Source organism: Protopterus annectens, chromosome 3.part1 (assembly GCF_019279795.1).
Source record: "Protopterus annectens isolate FY-2018-M chromosome 3.part1, PAN1.0, whole genome shotgun sequence".
NCBI classification, from domain to species: domain Eukaryota; kingdom Metazoa; phylum Chordata; order Ceratodontiformes; family Protopteridae; genus Protopterus; species Protopterus annectens.
In genome coordinates, this window is record NC_056732.1 from 134,486,068 (window position 1) to 134,495,694 (window position 9,627).

At 34.7% G+C, this 9,627-nt stretch overlaps 1 non-coding gene across 1 annotated transcript; it reads left to right on the forward strand.

Annotated features, from left to right (window-relative positions):
- The first annotated feature begins 9,080 nt into the window (after nucleotides 1–9,080).
- Nucleotides 9,081–9,264, forward strand: LOC122798977. The gene has a single exon (XR_006364382.1). It is a non-coding gene; the product is annotated as a U2 spliceosomal RNA (small nuclear RNA).
- The last annotated feature ends 363 nt before the right edge of the window (nucleotides 9,265–9,627 follow it).

The following is a 9,627-nucleotide window of genomic DNA, read 5'->3' on the forward strand; positions in this document are numbered from 1 at the left end:
AAGGAAGAGGAATGATGAGACATTGCCTGATCACTTCTTCTAGGGGTGAAGGTTGGGTGTGTGTGTTTCCCACTGCATGTACCATCCTAGATGCCTGGGGAAGAATGGACCATAGCAGTCATATTTACTGGCAACGGGGGGTCAAGCGCAGGAAGTTAGTAGGTTATATAAACTGACAGAAATTAATGACATCCTTCACAATACCCACTGCATGTCCCCAAATGTTAATGATATTCGGTTTGAATGATTAGGATTCAAACTGAGCAGCATCAGAGGCTACATGGTTGAAGGTCATGTTACAGATCAGTAGTGGCAGAATTAGAAGGCAGAAGGGAGTAACATTTAAAAAATGCTTATGTTGAATCTGATTTCCAAGTCCTATACATCCCTACTTGGTATTATCTTCCCTCAGCCAGTCAAAAAATAAAAGCAATGATAAACTAAATTTATTTTGCATATAGACCAATAAGTGTTAAGGATAAAATTTCACCAAAGTAAAGCATTGCATGAAACATCACTACCCACAGGATTAGGGCAAGTGTTTGCTATGCATTTATTTTTATTCTTTACATTTTATTTTGGGTTTGTCCCACTTGGCTAGTAACCTCCATTCAGGAAGACCTGTGGTAGTATTTATACTATTGGGGAAATTTGGTCAAGGCATCGGGGAACTTTCCCTACTCTTGGTAGTCAGGGGAAAGATTTGTGTGTTACACATCCTGAGTTCCTGTTTCCTGTACAGGCGTGAAGGCAGCCAGGAGGAAAAGGAAGAAAATATGGCTGATTCACCTTTGGCTGAAAATGAAGTGAAGGTTGATGAACATGTAGCTGAAATGGTAGAATCGCAACCAGAAGTTTTTTCTGATGTTGTGGATGCAGAAAAAAACAGTGATATTGGAAGAAAAGGAGATTGTAGCTGTAACAGAGATGGATTCAGAGGAAAACTTTCAGAGGAGATTGTTTGAAGTAGAGATGTTATCTCTGAGAAATGCATAATTACAACCCTCCAACCGGGAGGGTTGCGGGATGATAATTTTGAAGAAATGGTAAAACAAAGTGAACCAGAAATTGGAGCAGCAATTTCATGGAGTGACATCATGGAGAAAATAGGAGAAGTAAAAGGAGAAGAAGAGACTGTGCCAGAAAATGTTCAAGAAATAAAAACTTATGCACAAACTGCGGGAGAAGGAACAAAGAAGTAAGAAGAAATAAAAGAAACAAAAAAGAGGTATACAGTATATGTGAGCTGTAAAAAAGAAGCAAGTTTGGACAGGTATAAGGTTTGGGACTCTGTCATACCACTTCTGGGTGTCAAAGCAAAAGTGGTAAGAGCATTTGTTTTAATTAATAAAGACTTTTTATGACTTGATATTTGAGAGTGGGCAGGCCATGAAACATTTTCTGGGCGCATATGAATAAAAGAAAAATATTTATCCATGGTCAGTATATGTCATGCAAGCTTTTTACAGACAAACAAAAAGAAGAATAATGATCCAGTTTAGAAATGAAGTTGAAGCAAAAGAACTGAAAGAACATTTGTTAACCATATGTAAAGAAGTAATGGACACTACAAAAGTATATGATGAAAGAGGACTATGGACTGGGGGATGGGAATATGGAGTAATACTAAAAATGGAAAATGAAAATGTTATGTACATGCCTAATATTATTAATGTTCATTGTAATAAGGGTTTTGTGAAATACAGGGGTCAACCAAAAAAACTGTTATTTTGTGAAAAAAATTATCATTTAATAAATGAATGTGATAAAAAATATGTTATTTATGTGGTAAAACAGGGCATAATGAAACAAAATGTGATTTAAAGTGCAAACAATGTGGCAATACTGGTCATTCATGACTATAATATAAAATGAATGTGCAAGAAAATGAAAATTAAGTTATACAGGATAAAGAGATGGTAGAATGTGTTATACAAGAAAATGTACACAATGATGTAAATGATAAAGAGGTTATACATGAAGTTAAAGAAGGTAACATGGAAAAAAAAGAGGAGACAAGTACAGAAGAAGCAGATTGGTGCACAGTAAAAATAAAAATAATTTGATAGGAAAAAGAATAAATAAAGGAAAATAAAATTCAAAAACATAATGCTTAGAGAAAATAAGAAAGTAAAAGGATAAACATTTGATTATACTAACTGTTCTTAAAAGCTGGAACTATTAGCTATAAAAGTGAACAGTATGAAAAATCTTACAATAACATGCTGCAGTAGATGCACATATTATTGATTTAGAAGATATCAGATTATTAACAGAGGAAGAAAGAACACAAACTGAAAAACTTTGGAATGGTGTGGTAGTTTGGAATATGGGGGAAGAAACATGCTTGGGCATATGTATATTATGTCAAGAACGCATTAAAATATTAGATGTAACCATACTGGAACTAGGACAAATTACAGTAATAGACTTGAGATGGAAAAATATGTGTACATAATGATAGCTTTATATGCATATGTAACAAAAAAGAGAGAGAAATTATGTTTAAATGTATTCTTGAATATGTTTGTGTAAATAAGGACATTATAATGGTGGGTGATTTTAATTGTAATTTAAGGAAAAATAAGAGTAATGGTGATGTTAAAATGGCTAAAGAAATTATGAGAAGTGAAAAGTTGTGTATGGGAGAATAAACACTGGACCTATAAAAGAAATTAGGACAGAAATTGATTATTTTTTTAATATTTGACAGTTTAAAGGTTATAAAAAAGGAATTAAGCATGATGGATTCTCAGATCATGTGGCAATATGTGTTAAAGTACAGGAAAATGAAGAATATATAAGAATAGGAAAAGGAATAAAGAGAATTAATGAAAATGAATTAGATTTAGAAGACAAAAAAGAACTTGTGGAATTATGGAAAAATCATATGACTATGAGGGAGTTTTATGAGAATTGGACTGCTTGCTGGCTTAATTTAAAAAAAAATCATAAAAAAGTATTTTTAGAATGTATAAGGAAGAAATGAAGAAAACAAAAAGATAGATATAAGATATTAAGTCAAGAAATATTTAACAACTTATTACAAAAGAAAAATTCCTTTTATGAAAAATAAAGAGAAATATATAACACCTGAAGTCAGCTCCTCATTGGTCAGATCCAACAATAAGCTAATCACCCTAGATATCCGCATCTCACCCCCACCCACCATTAAGGAAACCACAATATAAAATTTCTCCAAAGCCAACTTCATGCTTCTTAAGACAGAAGTGGCACACTTCATGACACCCATGCAGATGGACAATACAGTTACGACAGCTGAATCCTACAGCCCTCTATAAGCACTTACATGAGTGCATGGATCGTGCTATCCCAAACAGAACCAAGACGCTATCCTCCAAAAAAGGAAGCTAATCTGGCGGTCCACTGTCATAAACAAGCTCTACAACAGAAGGAAGAAACTGTTGCAAAAGAGAGTAAAATCCCATGAGTAGAGGAGCTCCCTGGTCAGCCTCAGTAAGAAGCTGAGATCCCTTATAAGATCTTCCAAAGCTAGCTATGAAAACAAATTCACCACTGATTCTAAGGGTAACCACAAAGCATTCTATAGCTATGTCAAGAATCTCAATGGCAACACCCAGATCTGCTCTGCCAGATCTGCTCTGAGTTACAGCACAATGGCACAAAAATTACAGACCCAATTGATATTGCCAACATCCTGGCAGATAGGTTCAGTGCTAACTTTACCCCCCTCTTAAACCACTAAAGGGCACATATCTATACATACATCTATGCAGGTAAAAGCTGCACTCTCTACAACCAAAAACACAGCATCCATGAGACCGGACAATATCCCAGGCTGCGTTTTACATGAACTTCAGAATGAACTGGCTCTCCACCTAAGCACCATGTTCAGTCATAGTCTCATGTCAGGCTTTGTGCCCACTGAATGGTGCGCAGCAACAGTTATCCCACTCCACAAAGGGGGAGCCACCACTGATCCTGGGAACTATCACCCTATTAGCCTGACGAGCCTGGTCTGCAAGGCCATTGAATGTATCATCATGAAACTCATAAACAAAGACACTGGAAACCTACAAACTCTGGACCCCTCCCAGTTCAGGTTTGTGAAAGGTAGATCATGCCTTCTGAACCTGATCGACTTGTTTGATGCAGTCACCAAAGCCATAGATGTAAGGTGGTTCACATAGCCTATCTTGACCTCGCCAAGGCTTTCGACACCATCCCCTATTCTGGAATTATAGCTAAACTCACTAAACTAGGTATAAATCCCTACATCACAAGATGAGTTGCCAACTGGCTCACTGACAGAACCCACACTGTAAAAGTTGCAGACTCCAAATCTGACTTCAAATCAGTGACAAGTGGAGTACCACAGGGTTCAGTCCTGGGACCTCTCCTGTTTGATATCTACTTCTCTGAAGTACAGGCTAACACACAAAGCCTCTGGCTAATGAAGTTCACAGATGACAGCAAACTAGGAGCCATAGTCAAGTTCCCAAATGATGTCGACATCCTACAGAAGGGCCTCACTGAGACAGATGTCTGGTGTCAGAGGCATGGCCTCAAGCTGAATGCCAAAAAGTGCATTGTCATCCCCTTTGTTAAAAACTCTTACCCATGAACTACCACATAAATGGCAGTCTACTTAACACCAAATGTGTGATAAGAGATCTTGGGACCCAGGTAGATAGTAGTCGCTCTGTTGATAATCACATTGCCACAGTAGTCAGGAAATTCTTTTATGTGGCACACCTCATCACAAAAGGGTTCTTATCCAGGAAAAAAAGAGGTCATTGTTCCCCTCTACTCAGCACTCATTAGACCCATTATAGAGTATAAAGCCCCTTTTGGAATGTACCTCACAAGACATCTGTAGCAGCTGGAAAGGCCACAGAAGTACCTCACAAAAAGGATTACTGGGCTCAAACAGATGCCCTACACTGACCGTCTCAAAAAAACCTCCAGCTTTACTCTGTGGCATATTGCCTACTCCGAGGCAATCTCTGCCTAACATATAAAGCTATGTTAAACCCAGAGTGGTTGGACATGCTACACCTAAAGAAATCCCAATCCCTCTGAGCTACACGCTCTAGGGACCTAAACCTTGTCACCACAATAAACAGGACATGCTGGAGGGATAGATTCCTGTCCCAGAGACTTCCTATACTCTGGAACAAGCTACTCATTTATGTCAAGCAAAGTTCCTCATTAGCACTCTTTAAGAAAAATCTTGATGAGTGGATGGGAAATAGGAAATACACCCCGGGATCACTTCTATGGCTCTGCTTGACAGGGGCACAGGAAATTAACTTTCTTGGGTGGAGTAAGCCAGGGAACCTTGTTGGCTAGGGTTACTTAGGCTCTTGGGCCGATAGCCTGGTATCTCCCTATGAACCTATGAACCTATAAAATGAATAAAATTACAATTAACAACTTGTTATATAAGCAAAAATGTTGTTTACAAGGAAATAAAGAAGAGGCAGCACTATATTTGAGTAAAATAATAAAAAAAGGAAAAATAAGAAAATTACAAAATAAGGAAGGTAAGCAAATAAGATAGCAAGAAGGAATGTATGAAATAATTAAAGAATATGTATTGGAATTTTTTGTTAAGGGAGAAGAAAACATAGAAAAAAATTATAAAGGGTAAAATTAAATAAGGAAGATAATGAGTATTTAGAACAAAAAATAGCCATGAAAGAATTTCAATGAAATTCTAAAAGATATTAAAATGAATTCTGCAACAGGACTGGACAGAATTGAATATGGTATGTATAAAGAAATGAAATAGTGGCAAAAAAATAATGTTTATAGAAGTTATGAATGATTGGTTAGAAACTGGAATTAAAGAGAAAGAGATATGTACAGGAGTTATACAATTTATATTTAAAAAGGGAAATAAAGAGGAAATAAAAAATTGGAGACCCATAACATTGAATAATACAGATTATATTTTTTATGAGAATAATAACAAAAAGGTTACAGAAAAAAATGGATAGAATATATGACCAACATGTATTTTGGAAGAAAAGGAAAATAAAGTCAAGAGTTATGGAGTATAAGAGAAATAATTGATGATATTATAAATAAAAATGTAGTAGTGAAGGTTATGGTTGGGGATATAAGTAAAGCTTATGATAATATTCAATATAAATTATTATGGGGAGTTTTGCAGGCATTTAATGTAAGCAAAAATATTACAAGTAAAAAATCTGTTTATGAAAGGAACTATGTGAAACTTAATGTAAATGGCTGGATTGAGGAAGAAATAAAAATAGAATGTGGAATAAAGCAGGGCTGCCCAGCTGGTAGTGTAATTGTCTCATTAGTTATTAATGCAATAGTGAAGGAAGTTAATAAAATGTCAAGTAGTTGTTGATACAAAATGATGAAGGAAGTACAATTGCCAATAATATATAATTATGTGGATGATATTGTATTAATTGTTAAAAATAAAGTATGGATGGAAAAAGTAAATGAAAAATTAAGTATAAATTTAAAAAAGTTGGTTTAAGTATAAATAAGAAGAAAAGTAAAGGATTTGGTTTTGAAGGTAAGATGGGAGGTGTTAAATTCAATGAAAAACATATAAATTTATTACGAATCAAAACATATAAATCTATTAGGAATAACATTTGGAAGGAATGACTACAGACAACAACAATGGGGTAATGTACTCAAAGAAGTAAAGGATGTGACTAATTTTTGGAAATCATATAGATTTTCATATATAAAAAAAGCACACTTGTTGAACACAATGGTAATAGGAAAAATTGCTTATGTTGCTAACACTGATATAATTCCTATTAAGTATGAAAAGGAATTAATGATGATTATATCCTCTTTTATGTGGGGATCTAGATTGAATCCAGTCAAAAGAGGGATTCTTTATATGAAAGAAGAGCAAGGAAGTTTGGGTTTAATAAGCCCAATAGCACATGCAACATCTTTAATTTTATATAAGGTATTAAAGTGAATTATGAAGGAAAATACAAACTTGATAGAATTGATACTATATTATAAATACAAAGAATTGTGGGAAGGAATGGAAGTTAAAAAACAAAGTAAAAGCATTGTGAATAAAGAAATGAATGAGTACCAAAAGAAAACTGTGTTATGGAAAATAAAAGAGAATATATGTGAGAAAAATACAAAGGAATGGTACTTAAGTATTATGAACATATTTTATTTTATTGATCCATGGAAAGATTTAGAAATAGATAAGAAAAAGGTCATAATGATGAGATATAACTATAAAAATATTTAAGAATGTAATGATTTTCTATGGAGATTGTCTATTAGAAAATTACCGGTTAAGGCAAATATGCCATACCAAACAAAACAAGATAGAATATGTAATAAATATGGAGAGTTTGAGAATACTGAGCATGTGTTTTTGAAATGTGAAATAGCTAATAATTTGTGGAAAGAAATATGTAAAAATAATAGTGTGAAAAGTTTGTTAAAATTTGAACAAATAAATATGGGCATAGTAGAATTTGGTTATTATGTTGCACATAAACAGGAAGAAGTAAAGAAAATGGACAGAGTAATATTTTATGCTTCATAAACATTTATTACATAAACAGGAAGAAGTAAAGAAAATGGACAGAGTAATATTTTATGCTTCATGGACTTTATGGAATGAGAGCCTAAATGAAATTAAATACAATGGAAAATGGACTTTTACAAAGATTTTGGAAAAATAATGTTTTGGTTGTGGATAAAAGAGAGGCCAGAAATGCTTAAATTGAAGTTTATAATGTATGGGCATTTGTAAATAGATGTAAATAATGTAAATATGTAAATAATATGTACTGTATATATCAATAAAAAGCCCTACTCATAACATACAGGGATGCTATTGTTGGTGGTGATTCTGACTTCCTGTTTCCATTCAGGGTGCAAAGGCAGCTCAGAGAAACAGGAGGAAGTATGCCGAGTGTTTGTGAGGAGAAGGTAGTGTTGGGAAAGGAGAATGTGAAGATGGAGATAGCAGAGCCTTTACGAGAAAGGCATTTCAGTAAAGCAGAAGGGTATTGGAGAAGGAAGGAGGAATGAAGGAGGTGAAGGAATGGGAAGTCATTGAAGCTGTACCAGATTTGGAGTGTCTATTCCAGGAAAAGTTGTTTGAGGGAGATGGAGAGATCCGGCAGGGATGTATTTTTACAACCCTCCAATCAGAAGGGTTGAGGGATGTTTATTTAAAGGATATTATTAGTCAGAGTGAACTAGAGAGTGAAGTGGTGGCTTCATGGTATAAAATTATGGAGAAGATACAAGAAGAAGAGGTTGTGGAGAACACAATGAAAAATAAATCATATGCATAGACAGTGAAAGAAGGAACAAGAAGAGCTGAAAAAGTGAAGGAGGTAAAAAAGAAATGTGTTATAAGAGTAAGCAATAAGAAATAGAAAGGACTTGAAAGGTATGAAGTATGGCACATTGTAATTGCACCACTGGGTGTTTCACCCAAGGAGGCAAGAACCTCTATGCTTATTAATAAAGAAATGTACTGTGATATATTCTTTGAAACAATACACTATACTGAGAATTTTTTAGAACGGTATGAACAAAACAAGAATTCTAATTCTTGAAGTGAGTATGTGGTACAGGAGTTTCATAGATAACCCAAAAAGAAAGAGTTTTGATACAATTTAGAATGGAAGTTTAAAAAGAAGACTTGAAAGAATATTTAAAGGCTATATGTAAAGATGTTATACATACAGCAAAAATATATGATGAATGAGTTTTATGCACTGAAGGTTGGGAATGTGGGATTATTTTGAAAGTGGGAAGTGAAAATGTACATATCCCAAGTGTGATTACTGTGAATGGTAACAGACAATTTGTTAAACATAGAGGGCATCCAAAAACATGTTTTTTTTTCCCTGTGGAAAAAGTAATCATTTGATTAATGAATTTGATAAACAGAAATGTTTTATTTGTATCAAGACAGGGCATGAAGCAGGAATATGTAATATGGGGTGTAAAAAATGTGGAAAAACTGGGCATACATTGGTAGATTGTGAAGAAAATGTAGAAGATACAGTAAAAGAATGTACACAGCTTCTGGTATATGATATATATAAAATATTGCTTCTCAGCCTTTTGGCTAAGATCAAGTGTAGTATCTGTTCTTATCAGTTTAATATCTGACATGTCCCTTATCTGGGGACCATATATTAAATTGATTTTTGGAACAGGGAGATGGAATAGGGGATTACCCCTTATCTGGGGTTCATATATTAATAAATTGATATAGAAAAGCAACAAGAAAAAACAGGCTAGTACACAAAAAAAAAATAAAGATTTAATAGGGAGGAAAAAGATGGGGAAAAGGAAGGTTCATAGGTAGGTACTAGGCTATTGGCCCAAGGGCCTATGTAAGCCTAGCCAACAAGGTTTCCTGGCTTACGCCACCCAAGAAAGTTATTTTCCTATGCCACTGTCGAGCAGAGACACAGAAGTGATCCCCGGGGTATTTCCTATTTCCCATCCACTCGTCAAGATTTTTCTTGAAGAGTGCTAATGAAGAACTTTGCTTGACATAGATTGGTAGCCTGTTCTAGAGTATGGCAAGTCTCTGAGACAGGAATCTATCCCTCCAGCATGCCCTCTTTATTGTGGTGACAAGGTTTA